The sequence below is a fragment of the Salvelinus alpinus genome, chromosome 30 (genome assembly GCF_045679555.1).
Source record: "Salvelinus alpinus chromosome 30, SLU_Salpinus.1, whole genome shotgun sequence".
NCBI classification, from domain to species: Eukaryota; Metazoa; Chordata; class Actinopteri; order Salmoniformes; family Salmonidae; genus Salvelinus; species Salvelinus alpinus.
The window spans coordinates 4,546,078-4,564,437 of record NC_092115.1 but is presented as its reverse complement, the minus strand read 5'-3'; the positions used below and the strand labels follow the sequence as shown (position 1 = coordinate 4,564,437).

The window sequence follows — 18,360 nt, the reverse complement described above, 5'->3', positions numbered from 1 at the left end:
TTTTACTCCTATTTCACATTGGAGATGTTTGGTCTAGTTGGTTTATATGCTTCACCTTGTTTTTATTTTTTGTATTTTCTTGTTTATCATAGGTATTCTCATTTACTATCCCAAGGTCTTGTTTGTATCATTTATGTGGCTTTTTAGCCCCAGAGGAGGGATTTGTAGAAGTAAATGAAATATATAGGACAGCACATAGATGTATAAAATGGCTGAACATTAAAAATAGATCACAGTAATGAAAGGGAGACACATGGTTTGCTGACCTGACACATGGTCTGCTGACCTGACACTAATGAAAGGGAGAGAACACATGGTCTGCTGACCTGACACTAATGATAAAGAGATTCATAGTCAGCTGCTTCTACACAGAGGTTTATAGGACAGAGTCTGCTGATTCCAAGAAAGGCAAACAAAACAAAGAGTACATTGACACATTATGCTGACACACTAAAGATAGAGGGATCCATAGTCAGCTGCTTCTAAACAGAGGTTTATAGGACAGAGTCTGCTGATTCCAATAAAGGCAAACTGAACAAAGAGTACATTGACACATTATGCTGACACACTAAAGATAGAGGGATCCATAGTCAGCTGCTTCTAAACAGAGGTTTATAAGACAGAATCTGCTGATTCCAATAAAGGCAAACTGAACAAAGAGTACATTGACACATTATGCTGACACACTAAAGATAGAGGGATCCATAGTCAGCTGCTTCTAAACAGAGGTTTATAAGACAGAATCTGCTGATTCCAATAAAGGCAAACAAAACAAAGAGTACATTGACACATTATGCTGACACACTAGGATGGAGGGTCCGGCCACCATTGTAGTCTAGCTGAGAGCAGATGTGGGCGTTATTGGGCGTGAACAAGCGGGAAGCTTGAACTAGAGGATAGTGGTGGCGAATGACTTGAGAAGGGAGACTTCATTTGCATAAGGGATGGACATAGTGCTATGTGTGTATAAATATAGGAGCTAAGGCTCTGGGAAGGGGGGGTTCCGCGGTGGGTGTTCCGCGGTGTGTGTGCCGCGGGGGGTGTTCCGCGGACATTCCAGATTGTGATACAATTTGTATTAAAAATCTTATTTGAGTTCACAAAGTTCTTGTAAGAGTTATATTTGAAGTGATTTTCTACGACAGCAGCTAGCTTGTCTCTCTGCAGCCGAGCTGGTCTGGTGTCTCGGGTATCGAAGTGGATAATCCTGGAAATAATGTGGTTTTCCAGAGACATTGTTGCACAGAAAAGTTATCTGCCAGTTTCTGCCTCCCACAGGGATTCTGTGGATTCCCCCATTGGATCTGAAAACACCAGCAAGGATAAGAACCCCCAAACTATGCATGTAAATGAGTTTGGTCCATCTCTCTCCAAAAACATGCCTTTCCTCCAAATTAGTGCAGTTCAGATTGATTTTCTGGATGGTGTCTGGGATGAACAGTTCAAAAGAAGACTTTATGTCCTGCACATGAGTAACCGCCATCCGCGTCGGCCCTGGTTGCCTCCTCATCACATTGGCAGCCATGCGAGGAGGCTCATTCCTTGGGCAAGAAGACCATTCAATTTCACCATATTTTTACATCCATATTTCTCCTCCTGCAGGCTGTTGACGGGCTGGTCCTGGGGCTGGCTGTGTCACGCCCTGACCTTAGTTATCTATGTTTTCTTCATTATTTTGGTTAGGTCAGGGTGTGACGAGGGTGGGTATGCTTGTTTTTGTATTGTCTAGGGTTTTTTGCATGTCTAGGTCTATGGTGGCCTGAATTGGTTCCCAATCAGAGGCAGCTGTTTATCGTTGTCTCTGATTGGGGATCATATTTAGGTAGCCATTTTCCCTTTTGGTTTTGTGGGTTCTTGTCTATGTGTAGTTGCCTGTTCAGCACTCTGTGTATAGCTTCACGGTTCGTTTTGTTAGTTTTGTTCAGTGTTCATTCCTATAATAAAGAGAATGTACGCATATCACGCTGCGCCTTGGTCTCCTCCCTAAGACGGCCGTGACAGGTTGCTGATGGGCTGGTTGCTGAAGGGCTGGTTGCTGATGGGCTGGTCCTGGGGCTGGCTGCTGATGGGCTGGTCCTGGGGCTGGTTGCTGATGGGCTGGTCCTGGGGCTGGTTGCTGATGGGCTGGTCCTTGGGCTGGTTGCTGATGGGCTGGTCCTGGGGCTGGATGAGGGTCAATCTCATCCTCTTCTTCCAACTCACTGTCAGACTCCGAATTGACAGAGACATGATCCTCATATTCTGAAAATTCTTCATCTTCCAAAGTGGAAGACGTTCCTTCCACACTAGCTTCTCTCTCTGCAAAAATTATTTCTAATTCCCTCTGAGCAGAGATTATTTTTGCCATACTGATTGATCGGGGTAAGGAGCCACACATGCAAAGCTATTTATTTGTTATGTCCCTCCCCCAATTTGCACCTGCTGGGGTAGAGTGTAGGGAAAATACAGATTTTCTTTTTTACAATGTATTGAAATAATATATTTTAATAACATTGTGCAGGTTACCGTAAGACATTGTGTAGTTTCACACACTACAACGGGTAAAGAGTGAGAGACAGGGAGACAGGCAGGGAGAGAGACAGACAGGCAGGGAGACAGACAGACAGGCAGGGAGACAGACAGACAGGCAGGGAGACAGACAGACAGGCAGGGAGACAGGCAGACAGGCAGGGAGACAGACAGACAGGCAGGGAGACAGGGAGACAGACACACAGGCAGGGAGACAGGCAGGGAGACAGACAGACAGGCAGGGAGACAGGGAGACAGGCAGGGAGACAGACAGACAGGCAGGGAGACAGGCAGGGAGACAGACAGACAGGCAGGGAGACAGGGAGACAGGCAGGGAGACAGACAGACAGGCAGGGAGACAGGGAGACAGGCAGGGAGACAGACAGGCAGGGAGACAGACAGACAGGCAGGGAGACAGGGAGACAGACAGACAGGCAGGGAGACAGACAGACAGGCAGGGAGACAGGGAGACAGGCAGGGAGACAGACAGACAGGCAGGGAGACAGGGAGACAGGCAGGGAGACAGGGAGACAGGCAGGGAGACAGACAGACAGGCAGGGAGACAGGGAGACAGACACACAGGCAGGGAGACAGGGAGACAGGCAGACAGGCACGGAGCCGGACAGGTTGTTGGTGCTATGTTGAAACAGCAGGCCCAGGGAGGAAGAAGACAGAGTGAAGGCACACAGCAAACCTTTTTGTTTAATTTTTTTACTTGTTTTCACCTACACACACACTTTTCCACACTTTTATTACCCTCGGGTCCAGTGGACCTGAACACCACATATGTAATATAAATGTGTAGGTGTGGGGGGGGGGGGGGGGGGGGTTACACAGTGTTCTTCTTGACATGTTCTTCACAGAAAATGACCCACAGACCCAAACAAGGGTTAAACATACAACTGGACCATTAGAACCTACCCTTTAAAACTGGACCATAACTATACCATGTTTTATACCTTTAAACATACAACTACTTTTATTAAAGCTCCTTCAAGACATAGAGACAAAATGACAGTTTACATGTAATCCCACCTCACCTCCCTACCCTCCCTCCCTAAAACTGTTATGTATGTAATGGAAAATTACTCATGACAATACTGGACGTTTTCTTTCATGCTACAATGTCCTCTGATGCATAGCTCGGAAACCAAAGGTCCAAACAAAACCAATGCGTGTTTGTGTTTCGAATGAATGGCTATTTTCTCCATTTCTTATCTTAGAATGTTGATGAAACTCAAGTAATACGTCCTATTGAAGTCATACGGAAGTCATTCTGTAACACGAGGCGAGAGTTCTACAAATCGGTGGACGAAGTTGAACAACGGATGAGTCCAGCAACAGTGTCCATGAGAAAACTCCAGACAGTCGAGTAGCTTCATGATACAGTATATACTCTTGATTCAAAATACACCCACTGCCCTGGGCTTGGGTCAAACTAGCAGATAAACTGTGTGTGTGATGAGAAGCCCATCTCCTCTCTAAATGTGTCCTTGGAGCCAGAGAGAACAGTATGATAACATGATCTAATAGCAGCTGTCTCCTGAACATAGCCTGTATTCAGCGCTTGAAATGGATTGCAATACATGTCAGTACTCATTTTTAGGTACCGGTAACTCTTTATATATATAGGTGCCGGTACTCTGCAATACTTTGAAGACAATTTTCTATAAGAGGTGCCAGGACTCAATCAGGAGAAAATCTGAGGGCTTCGTACCGGCCCAATTGCAGCAATTCTGCCCTGAGTGGGTGAAAACGCGCTTTGGGGTATGAAATTTCACCTCCTTATGTTATGAAGTACATTTTTACAAAGAATCGTTCAGTGGAGTTCTTTCTCTAACATTTCATTAACAGTAAATCCAACAAGTTGGATTTTGCAACCTAATACATCCGATAATAAGCAACAGGCTCTGTTGACAGGGTGGTGCAGCAACTTTGGGGGATTTTACAATGTTGTGGTGGTCGACTTCAAAGTTGTTTCCGCGGGTCGAAAAAACTAAAAGCTAAATGACCATGACATGAGCGGTACGCTCTGTGCTCTGTTGACCTTTCACAGGAATTCCGCATGAATACGAAAAGCATATGCTAAAATATGAAAATAGTACATGTCAAAATCGATATCTTTCTTACTTTTATATTGTTTTATGTCCGGTGGAGTCTAGAAGAAAGATGAGGAGTTCAACAGTGAGCCTGTCAGTTAAACTTCATCCTTTCACAGAATCTAGTCTCGCTGACACCATGCAGTGTAATTTTCCTGATTTTTGACCACTTTTCCTCTCTGGCCTCCATTGATTTAGTCACTCTAATTCTGGCCATCCTACAATGGTAAAAAACACCATGAGGTTTGGACCATTGGTTTTCTTAGAGGAGCATCTACACAATTAACATATTATTGTACCCATTGGTCAAAAGATGCGTTAATATGTAATGAACTACTTTTGACCAGATCCTTATATGGGCCTTGATAAAAACATACTGGAATCGGGGTCCAATTTGGATAAAGACAGGTTCTTCTTCTCAATTATTTACAGACCGTCTGGAGTGGTTCCCCTCCTGGCTAATATGCAGGAAATAGGAAATAGACCAACAGGAAATAGACCAACTAGGAAATAGACCAACAGGAAATAAACCAACAGAAAATAGACCAACTAGGAAATAGACCAACAGGAAATAGACCAACTAGGAAATAGACCAACAGGAAATAGACCAACTAGGAAATAGACCAACAGGAAATAGACCAACTAGGAAATAGACCAACTAGGAAATAGACCAACAGGAAATAGACCAACTAGGAAATAGACCAACAGGAAATAGACCAACTAGGAAATAGACCAACAGGAAATAGACCAACTAGGAATAGACCAACAGGAAATAGACCAACATCAATCTTGATTCTATCACAGTTTTTGTTTTTATATCTTCTCATCTTTTTATGACCTTTAAGTAGGTAAATCAATTCAACCGTTTATTAGCTACCAAAACAACATATTAAAGTTTCTATACTCTAAACATTACATTGAGTAAAAGTTAACCCTTTCTTGGGGAAACAACAACTCTTGTCTTTTCCTGAGAAATCATTAACACAAGTTTAGTTTCTCATACAAACAAACAAAAAATAATGCAAGTATAGATTGTCGTTAGCGTCTTTAGAAGTAGCTCTCTGTTTTAGACATGAACAAGATGGCGTAGTCGCCTGCGATCATAGTCAAAATGGTCGTCTCGTAGGACATGAAGAAGAGCTCTATAATATTGCACGATCCCATGAACCAGGAGCTCCAATCAGGAAAAGGTTGGCAATCTAAACAGACCAATCCTGTGTAAGTTCCTCGTCATGGTCATCATCCATTGGTGGGAAGCCCTTTTTAATCCACACTGCTGTCAAGAAAAGACAACGAGGAACGATACTTGTAGTATTTGACACATCATTGGTATAAAGTAGAATAGTCACGCCAGTACTTGAATCGCATACCACCAGAGCTTTGTAAATAGTATTTAACCTCAACCACATGTCCTCTCAGTGAAGACCCCGTTCTTTGTCCCAACTTTCATTGTTTCCTGACGCCTCGGTCACGTTATTTAAGCAATTGTGTTCTAAGGCGGTGTTTCTCAACCGTTTTCTCAACAGGAACCGGCAAGCTTTGGTCCTTCCTTCCTTACATAAAAAAATCAATGACACTTAAGAAGAGTTCTCAAGTCAGTCGGTAACATCAACGTCCCAGAGACTGGTCCAAGTATTCACCGACTAGTCAGAGGTTGAGAAACACTGTTAAAGTGGATAACTACCCTTTTACAGCCAAGCTCACTGAGTCTTTTCCCTGGTCCATCTGATCATAGTCTCAGGCTCACTGAGTCTTTTCCCTGGTCCATTTGATCATAGTCTCAGGCTCACTGAGTCTTTTCCCTGGTCCATCTGATCATAGTCTCAGGCTCACTGAGTCTTTTCCCTGGTCCATTTGATCATAGTCTCAGGCTCACTGAGTCTTTTCCCTGGTCCATTTGATCAGAGTCTCAGGCTCACTGAGTCTTTTCCCTGGTCCATTTGATCATAGTCTCAGGCTCACTGAGTCTTTTCCCTGGTCCATTTGATAATAGTCTCAGGCGAGCGATAGAGGAAGATGAGTTTAGCGTACATGTCTTCCTCCAGGTCCAGCTCTCCCGTCTCTCGGACCAGGAAGATGTCGGTGCACAGCTTCAGGATACGGTCCACGTTGGGCAGCTCCTCGAACATGATGGTGTGGGAGACACCACTGAAGAACTCACGGACAAACTTACCGATGACGAGCACCACGGAGGCATAAAGACCCATGATCCTGGAGGGACAGATCCATACATACGTAGTTAATGTAGTTATGCCCATTATACACAGCGCAGTACAGACTATACGTTTTCTTATTCAACATCTATGGTTACTTGACTAACTGTATCTGTGTTGGAGTAATGAGAAAACGATCATGCTGCTCTTTTGCACCCCAGTATCTCTACTTGCATATCATCATCTGCACACACATCACTACAGTGTTGTGTGTGGTATGCAAACTGTATGCTAAATTGTAATTATTTCGCCACTATGGCCTATTTATTGCCTTTACCTCCCAATTCTTACTTCATTTGCACACACGGTATATAGATTTTTCTATTGTGTTATTGACTGTACGTTTGTTTACTCCATGTGTAACTCTGTGTTGTGGTTTGTGTCGCACTGCTTTGCTTTATCTTGACCAGGTCGCTGTTGTAAATGTGAACTTGTTCTCAACTAGCCTACCTGGTTAAATAAAGGTGAAATAAAAAATAAAAAAATAAAAAATTGACTGGTACACCTGCACTACAGGGCCTGTCTGCTATGTGATGGGATGGACAGAAGCTACTGCATGGTTATTGGATGACTTATAGGAGCCGATAGTTTCATGAGATCAAATGAAATACTTGTGTGACGTGATGCTATGCTATATTATGCCATTCCACCCTACGCTATGTTATGTTTTGGGTCTACTCACCCGTATCCAGCCAGGAAGCCCAGACTAGGAGGGCTGACCTGGTCGCTGAAGACATAGAGCTCCAGCCCAGCGTCGTACAGGTGCTTGGGCCTACGAACGTTGATCTGTCCCGGACTAGTCTGGTTCACGATCCACCACTCCTGGACTTCCGCCGAGTCGTTATGGGAACGCTCCAACGCCAAAGTGATGCTCATGTACACCTTCTCTGAATTAATATAATGAAATAGAATATAATAAAATATAATAGAATACAATAACATCTTATATTTAATGCTCTGGAGGAGGAGCAGAATGAGAATTCTTTGTTGTTGTCCGCACAATGTGGTAAGGTACCTTTTGGCTTCAAAATAATACGATTGACAACAAACGCAGTGACACAACACGATAACACAATAATATGATTGACAACAAACAAAAAACATTACAAACACCACGATCATGATATTCAGATATAAAGATAGACTGTCTTGTTTTTAATGTCTTGTATATTTGACAAGTGTAAAAGTGTATTGAGATGGTGGCTCAGTTGGTGTAGCATGGAGCTTGCAACACCAGGGTTGTGGGTTCGATTCCCACAGGGGGACCAGTATAAAACATGTATACACTCACTGAATGCTGGGGGGAAGGCGCTTGTCTCCCTTAAATGCAACAAAAGTCCAAATTTGAGGGGTCTCTAAATAATGCTAATTTAATCTTTCTTCTATTTACAGTGGTAAATGTGAAAATAAAACTAACACCCCCAGCTCTCTGTCATGGTTTAAACCATTTATTTCTATATGGCACGCTGTCCATTCAGTAGAGATGAATTCGGGCCTCAGTTGAGCACCTTTATGTATCCATTTTCCTTTTGACTTCTTCATTTTCTCCATTTGTTTGCCATGCGTCCTTGTGATCCTACAGTGATGGGGGACTGTTCTCCATGTGTTTGCCATGCGTCCTTGTGATCCTACAGTGATGGGGGACTGTTCTCCATGTGTTTGCCATGCGTCCTTGTGATCCTACAGTGATGGGGGACTGTTCTCCATGTGTTTGCCATGCGTCCTTGTGATCCTACAGTGATGGGGGACTGTTCTCCATGTGTTTGCCATGCGTCCTTGATTTAAATAAAATAGCCTTCATTCCAATGCATTAGATTTAACATGTTGTTGTGTAGTTGAGCCCACGAGTGGATAACTCATGACATTCCATGCCAAGATTGACAAGATTCTGTAATTGACAGCGGCCCTGTCAAGCCTACCTAAAAGACAAACAGTCCACTCTGCCCAACATCCTGTTACGAACCGAAATGGTCGGCTGAATGTCAGGAGGCCATCTGCAGATTCATTTTACACCCTTCAACGGGGTCAAATGTAGACACTTTTACGATTTACATGTGTTAAACAGAACTCGTCAACCATCCCTAGCCGCGTCCTCAGAGCATGCGCAGACCAGCTGGCTGGTGTGTTTACAGACATATCCAATCTCTCCCTATCCCAGTCTGCTGTTCCCACATGCTACAAGAGGGCCACCATTGTTCCTGTTCCCAAGAAAGCTAAGGTAACTGAGCTAAATGACTACCGCCCCGTAGCACTCACTTCCGTCATCATGAAGTGCTTTGAGAGACTAGTCAAGGATCATATCGACCCATTTCAGTTTGCATACCGCTGCAATAGGTCCACAGACGATGCAATCGCCATCACACTGCACACAGCCCTTTCCCATCTGGACAAGAGGAACACCTATGTGAGAATGTTGTTCATTGACTACAGCTCAGCATTCAACACCATAGTACCATCGAAGCTCATCATTAAAGCTTGAGACCCTGGGTCTGAACCCCGCCCTGTGCAACTGGGTCCTGGACTTCCTGATAGGCCGCCCCCAGGTAGTGAGGGTAGGAAACAACATCTCCACTCCGCTGATCCTCAACATTGGAGCCCCACAAGGGTGTGTGCTCAGCCCCCTCCTATACTTCCTGTTCACCCACGACTGCGTGGCCATGCACGCCTCCAACTAAATCATCAAGTTTGCAGACCACACAACAGTAGTAGGCTTGATTACAACAATGAGACAGCCTACATGGAGGAGGTGAAGGCTCTCGGAGTGTGGTGTCAGGAAAATAACCTCACACTCAACGTCAACAAAACAAAAGAGATGATCGTGGACTTCAGGAAACAGCAGAGGGAGCACCCCCCTATCCACATCGACGGGACGGCAGTGGAGAAGGTGGACAGTTTTAAGTTCCTCGGTATACTTATCACAGACTCAAACTGAAATGGTCCACCCACACAGCTTACCCCCTATTTGTTTACCACTACACACTGGCTACTGGTAGGCCTGTTTGAAGATCATGGTAAGACACATTGTAGTCTAGTCTAGTAGGTTGACTGTGTGTTAGGGTTACCATCACAGCTCCATTTCAGGTGTCCTGACTTTTCAGGTTACAAAAAGTTCAATTTGTCAGCAAGACGCATCAATCAATATAGACCTAATCAATATAGACCTACTCAATATAGACCTAATCAATATAGACCTACTCAATATAGACCTACTCAATATAGACCTAATCAATATAGACCTACTCAATATAGACTTAATCAATATAGACCTACTCAATATAGACCTACTCAATATAGACCAAATCAATATAGACCTACTCAATATAGACTTAATCAATATAGACCTACTCAATATAGACCTACTCAATATAGACCTAATCAATATAGACCTACTCAATATAGACCTAATCAATATAGACCTACTCAATATAGACCTACTCAATATAGACTTAATCAATATAGACCTACTCAATATAGACCTACTCAATATAGACCTAATCAATATAGACCTACTCAATATAGACCTAATCAATATAGACCTACTCAATATAGACCTACTCAATATAGACTTAATCAATATAGACCTACTCAATATAGACCTACTCAATATAGACCTACTCAATATAGACCTAATCAATATAGACCTAATCAATATAGACCTACTCAATATAGACCTAATCAATATAGACCTACTCAATATAGACCTACTCAATATAGACCTACTCAATATAGACCTAATCAATATAGACCTAATCAATATAGACTTAATCAATATAGACCTACTCAATATAGACCTAATCAATATAGACCTACTCAATATAGACCTAATCAATATAGACCTACTCAATATAGACTTAATCAACATAGACCTACTCAATATAGACCTAATCAATATAGACCTACTCAATATAGACCTACTCAATATAGACCTAATCAATATAGACTTAATCAATATAGACCTACTCAATATAGACCTAATCAATATAGACCTACTCAATATAGACCTAATCAATATAGACCTACTCAATATAGACTTAATCAACATAGACCTACTCAATATAGACCTAATCAATATAGACCTACTCAATATAGACCTAATCAATATAGACCTACTCAATATAGACCTACTCAATATAGACTTAATCAATATAGACCTACTCAATATAGACCTAATCAATATAGACCTAATCAATATAGACCTACTCAATATAGACTTAATCAATATAGACCTACTCAATATAGACCTAATCAATATAGACCTACTCAATATAGACCTAATCAATATAGACCTACTCAATATAGACTTAATCAACATAGACCTACTCAATATAGACCTAATCAATATAGACCTACTCAATATAGACCTACTCAATATAGACCTACTCAATATAGACTTAATCAATATAGACCTACTCAATATAGACCTACTCAATATAGACCTACTCAATATAGACCTACTCAATATAGACCTAATCAATATAGACCTACTCAATATAGACCTAATCAATATAGACCTACTCAATATAGACTTAATCAACATAGACCTACTCAATATAGACCTACTCAATATAGACCTACTCAATATAGACTTAATCAATATAGACCTACTCAATATAGACCTACTCAATATAGACCTACTCAATATAGACCTAATCAATATAGACCTACTCAATATAGACCTAATCAATATAGACCTACTCAATATAGACCTACTCAATATAGACCTACTCAATATAGACCTAATCAATATAGACCTAATCAATATAGACCTACTCAATATAGACCTACTCAATATAGACCTACTCAATATAGACCTAATCAATATAGACCTACTCAATATAGACCTACTCAATATAGACCTACTCAATATAGACCTAATCAATATAGACCTACTCAATATAGACCTACTCAATATAGACCTACTCAATAGCTGCATGTCATTAGGAACACTTCAGGTGTTTGGTAACAGATGTCTATTTCCATTCATCAAATGGTGCGAGTACACATGCAGTTTGGATGCTGGAATTATTTTGTAGTGGACATTCATGCACAGGTAGCCTGCTTTTTGAAGTGATTTGTTTGACAATCAGATGAAAATGTCATGACTGGTTGTGTTCACGCCACATTAATAAAAGGTAATACATCTTTACAGTTTAAATTCCATCTTTATTCTTAGACACCATCTTTATTCTTGGACGCCATCTTTATTCTTGGACGCAATCTTTATTCTTGGACGCCATCTTTATTCTTGGAAGCCATCTTTATTCTTGGAAGCCATCTTTATTCTTGGAAGCCATCTTTATTCTTGGAAGCCATCTTTATTCTTGGAAGCCATCTTTATTCTTGGAAGCCATCTTTATTCTTGGAAGCCATCTTTATTCTTGGAAGACATCTTTATTCTTAGACACCATCTTTTTTCTTGGAAGCCATCTTTATTCTTGGAAGCCATCTTTATTCTTAGACGCCATCTTTATTCTTGGAAGCCATCTTTATTCTTGGAAGCCATCTTTATTCTTGGGCGCCATCTTTATTCTTGGACGCCATCTTTATTCTTGGACGCCATCTTTATTCTTAGACGCCATCTTTATTCTTGGAAGCCATCTTTATTCTTGGGCGCCATCTTTATTCTTGGAAGCCATCTTTATTCTTGGACACCATCTTTATTCTTGGAAGCCATCCTTATTCTTGGAAGCCATCTTTATTCTTGGGCGCCATATTTATTCTTGGAAGCCATCTTTATTCTTGGACGCCATCTTTATTCTTGGACGCCATCTTTATTCTTGGACGCCATTTTATTCTTGGAAGCCATCTTTATTCTTGGACGCCATATTTATTCTTGGACGCCATTTTATTCTTGGACGCCATCTTTATTCTTGGACGCCATTTTATTCTTGGACGCCATCTTTATTCTTGGACTCCCAAGCGCTTGCCCTCAATAGACCCCCCTCCCCAAATATCACAGTGTAATTCACACTGTGTTTAAATGCTGCTTTACCTTTATACAGTTGTTCTATGGGCTTGGCCTCGGAGTCACTAGGGGCTCGGAGGTACCGCGGGAAGATATGTTTTATCACCCTGGTAACAGAAGAATACAACAGGCTGTTTGTTACTAACAGTTATCACATAGAAAAATATTATTATTTTTATTAAATATTTATTAATGTTTCAACTTCGGATTCGGTCTATAAAATAGAAGTAGTTTGATATATATATATTTTTATATTTATGAATTAATTGACAAATACATAGAAAGTACACTCACACTCTGTCTCGTCTGGTCCCGTTGAGCAGTAGACTCAGCTCCAGTTTGGTTGCATCATCCAGGAACGTCACTTTCTTCCCCGTCGCAAACTCAGCCTTCGCTCCCAGAGTCAGGTTCCTGATGGAAATGACCAGATCATTTCACATCTCAAACAGGTTTGTGAGATTATAAAGCCAAAAAGGTAATATGACACATTTATGTGATTAAAATGAATCTGTATGTCTGAGAAAATAAAGATTGTCTTATCTCTACTCTACTAACTGTTCTTACCGTTGAACAGACAAAGCTACAGTGATGAGGAACTGTTCTTACCGTTGGATAGACCAAGCTACAGTGATGGGGAACTGTTCTTACCGTTGAACAGACCAAGCTACAGTGATGAGGAACTGTTCTTACCGTTGGATAGACCAAGCTACAGTGATGGGGAACTGTTCTTACCGTTGAACAGACCAAGCTACAGTGATGAGGAACTGTTCTTACCGTTGGATAGACCAAGCTACAGTGATGAGGAACTGTTCTTACCGTTGGATAGACCAAGCTACAGTGATGGGGAACTGTTCTTACCGTTGGATAGACCAAGCTATAGTGATGGGGAACTGTTCTTACCGTTGAACAGACCAAGCTACAGTGATGAGGAACTGTTCTTACCGTTGGATAGACCAAGCTACAGTGATGAGGAACTGTTCTTACCGTTGGATAGACCAAGCTACAGTGATGGGGAACTGTCCTTACCGTTGGGTAGACCAAGCTACAGTGATGGGGAACTGTTCTTACCGTTGAACAGACCAAGCTACAGTGATGGGGAACTATTCTTACCGTTGGTTAGACCAAGCTACAGTGATGGGGAACTGTTCTTACCGTTGGATAGACCAAGCTACAGTGATGGGGAACTGTTCTTACCGTTGGATAGACCAAGCTACAGTGATGGGGGAACTGTTCTTACCGTTGAACAGACCAAGCTACAGTGATGAGGAACTGTTCTTACCGTTGGATAGACCAAGCTACAGTGATGAGGAACTGTTCTTACCGTTGGATAGACCAAGCTACAGTGATGGGGAACTGTTCTTACCGTTGGATAGACCAAGCTATAGTGATGGGGAACTGTTCTTACCGTTGAACAGACCAAGCTACAGTGATGAGGAACTGTTCTTACCGTTGGATAGACCAAGCTACAGTGATGAGGAACTGTTCTTACCGTTGGATAGACCAAGCTACAGTGATGGGGAACTGTCCTTACCGCTGGATAGACCAAGCTACAGTGATGGGGAACTGTCCTTACCGCTGGATAGACCAAGCTACAGTGATGGGGAACTGTTCTTACCGTTGAACAGACCAAGCTACAGTGATGAGGAACTGTTCTTACCGTTGGATAGACCAAGCTACAGTGATGGGGAACTGTCCTTACCGCTGGATAGACCAAGCTACAGTGATGGGGAACTGTCCTTACCGCTGGATAGACCAAGCTAGAGTGATGGGGAACTGTTCTTACCGTTGAACAGACCAAGCTACAGTGATGGGGAACTGTTCTTACCGTTGAACAGACCAAGCTACAGTGATGGGGAACTGTTCTTACCGTTGGTTAGACCAAGCTACAGTGATGGGGAACTGTTCTTACCGTTGAACAGACCAAGCTACAGTGATGGGGAACTGTTCTTACCGTTGGTTAGACAAAGCTACAGTGATGGGGAACTGTTCTTACCGTTGGATAGACCAAGCTACAGTGATGGGGAACTGTTCTTACCGTTGGATAGACCAAGCTACAGTGATGGGGAACTGTTCTTACCGTTGGATAGACCAAGCTACAGTGATGGGGAACTGTTCTTACTGTTGAACAGACCAAGCTACAGTGATGGGAAACTGTTCTTACCATTGAACAGACCAAGCAACAGTGATGGGGAACTGTTCTTACCGTTGGATAGACCAAGCTACAGTGATGGGAAACTGTTCTTACCGTTGGATAGACCAAGCTACAGTGATGGGGGACTGTTCTTACCGTTGGATAGACCAAGCTACAGTGATGGGGAACTGTCCTTACCGTTGGTTAGACCAAGCTACAGTGATGGGGAACTGTCCTTACCGTTGGATAGACCAAGCTACAGTGATGGGGGAACTGTTCTTACTGTTGGATAGACCACGCTACAGTGATGGGGAACTGTTCTTACCGTTGGATAGACCAAGCTACAGTGATGGGGAACTGTCCTTACCGTTGGATAGACCAAGCTACAGTGATGGGGGAACTGTTCTTACCGTTGGATAGACCACGCTACAGTGACGGGGAACTGTTCTTACCGTTGGATAGACCACGCTACAGTGTTGGGGAACTGTCCTTACCGTTGGATAGACCAAGCTACAGTGATGGGGGAACTGTTCTTACCGTTGGATAGACCACGCTACAGTGACGGGGAACTGTTCTTACCGTTGGATAGACCACGCTACAGTGATGGGGGTCTGTTCTTACCGCTGGATAGACCAAGCTACAGTGATGGGGAACTGTTGATACCGTTGGATAGACCAAGCTACAGTGATGGGGAACTGTTCTTACCGTTGGATAGACCAAGCTACAGTGATGGGGAACTGTTCCTACCGTTGGACAGACCAAGCTACAGTGATGGGGAACTGTTCTTACCGTTGGATAGACCAAGCTACAGTGATGGGGAACTGTTCTTACCGTTGGTTAGACCAAGCTACAGTGATGGGGAACTGTTCTTACCGCTGGTTAGACCAAGCTACAGTGATGGGGAACTGTTCTACCGTTGGATAGACCAAGCTACAGTGATGGGGGAACTGTTCTTACCGTTGGTTAGACCAAGCTACAGTGATGGGGAACTGTTCTTACTGCTGGATAGACCAAGCTACAGTGATGGGGAACTGTTCTTACCGTTGGATAGACCAAGCTACAGTGATGGGGGAACTGTTCTTACCGTTGGTTAGACCAAGCTACAGTGATGGGGAACTGTTCTTACCGCTGGTTAGACCAAGCTACAGTGACGGGGAACTGTTCTTACCGTTGGATAGACCAAGCTACAGTGACGGGGAACTGTTCTTACCGTTGGATAGACCAAGCTACAGTGATGGGGAACTGTTCTTACCGTTGGAAAGACCAAGCTACAGTGATGGGGGAACTGTTCTTACCGTTGGATAGACCAAGCTACAGTGACGGGGAACTGTTCTTACCGTTGGATAGACCAAGCTACAGTGATGGGGAACTGTTCTTACCGTTGGAAAGACCAAGCTACAGTGATGGGGAACTGTTGATACCGTTGGATAGACCAAGCTACAGTGATGGGGAACTGTTCTTACCGTTGGATAGACCAAGCTACAGTGATGGGGAACTGTTCTTACCGTTGCATAGACCATGCTACAGTGATGGGGGAACTGTTCTTACCGTTGAACAGACCAAGCTACAGTGATGGGGAACTGTTCTTACCGTTGCATAGACCATGCTACAGTGATGGGGGAACTGTTCTTTCTGTTGGATAGACCAAGCTACAGTGATGGGGAACTGTTCTTACCGTTGGATAGACCAAGCTACAGTGATGGGGAACTGTCCTTACCGCTGGATAGACCAAGCTACAGTGATGAGGAACTGTTCTTACCGTTGGATAGACCAAGCTACAGTGATGGGGAACTGTTCTTACCGTTGGATAGACCAAGCTACAGTGATGGGGAACTGTTCTTACTGTTGGATAGACCACGCTACAGTGATGGGGAACTGTTCTTACCGTTGGATAGACCAAGCTACAGTGATGGGGAACTGTCCTTACCGCTGGATAGACCAAGCTACAGTGATGAGGAACTGTTCTTACCGTTGGATAGACCAAGCTACAGTGATGGGGAACTGTTCTTACCGTTGGATAGACCAAGCTACAGTGATGGGGGAACTGTTCTTACTGTTGGATAGACCACGCTACAGTGATGGGGAACTGTTCTTACCGTTGGATAGACCAAGCTACAGTGATGGGGAACTGTCCTTACCGTTGGATAGACCAAGCTACAGTGATGGGGGAACTGTTCTTACCGTTGGATAGACCACGCTACAGTGACGGGGAACTGTTCTTACCGTTGGATAGACCACGCTACAGTGTTGGGGAACTGTCCTTACCGTTGGATAGACCAAGCTACAGTGATGGGGGAACTGTTCTTACCGTTGGATAGACCACGCTACAGTGACGGGGAACTGTTCTTACCGTTGGATAGACCACGCTACAGTGATGGGGGTCTGTTCTTACCGCTGGATAGACCAAGCTACAGTGATGGGGAACTGTTGATACCGTTGGATAGACCAAGCTACAGTGATGGGGAACTGTTCTTACCGTTGGATAGACCAAGCTACAGTGATGGGGAACTGTTCCTACCGTTGGACAGACCAAGCTACAGTGATGGGGAACTGTTCTTACCGTTGGATAGACCAAGCTACAGTGATGGGGAACTGTTCTTACCGTTGGTTAGACCAAGCTACAGTGATGGGGAACTGTTCTTACCGCTGGTTAGACCAAGCTACAGTGATGGGGAACTGTTCTACCGTTGGATAGACCAAGCTACAGTGATGGGGGAACTGTTCTTACCGTTGGTTAGACCAAGCTACAGTGATGGGGAACTGTTCTTACTGCTGGATAGACCAAGCTACAGTGATGGGGAACTGTTCTTACCGTTGGATAGACCAAGCTACAGTGATGGGGGAACTGTTCTTACCGTTGGTTAGACCAAGCTACAGTGATGGGGAACTGTTCTTACCGCTGGTTAGACCAAGCTACAGTGACGGGGAACTGTTCTTACCGTTGGATAGACCAAGCTACAGTGACGGGGAACTGTTCTTACCGTTGGATAGACCAAGCTACAGTGATGGGGAACTGTTCTTACCGTTGGAAAGACCAAGCTACAGTGATGGGGGAACTGTTCTTACCGTTGGATAGACCAAGCTACAGTGACGGGGAACTGTTCTTACCGTTGGATAGACCAAGCTACAGTGATGGGGAACTGTTCTTACCGTTGGAAAGACCAAGCTACAGTGATGGGGAACTGTTGATACCGTTGGATAGACCAAGCTACAGTGATGGGGAACTGTTCTTACCGTTGGATAGACCAAGCTACAGTGATGGGGGTCTGTTCTTACCGCTGGATAGACCAAGCTACAGTGATGGGGAACTGTTGATACCGTTGGATAGACCAAGCTACAGTGATGGGGAACTGTTCTTACCGTTGGATAGACCAAGCTACAGTGATGGGGAACTGTTCCTACCGTTGGACAGACCAAGCTACAGTGATGGGGAACTGTTCTTAC

The 18,360-nt window shown here is 43.4% G+C and overlaps 1 pseudogene; it reads right to left on the bottom strand.

Annotated features, from left to right (window-relative positions):
* Positions 1-3,172: 3,172 nt before the first annotated feature.
* Positions 3,173-18,360, bottom strand: part of LOC139559551 (piezo-type mechanosensitive ion channel component 2-like) — a 179,982-nt pseudogene continuing 164,794 nt past the window's right edge.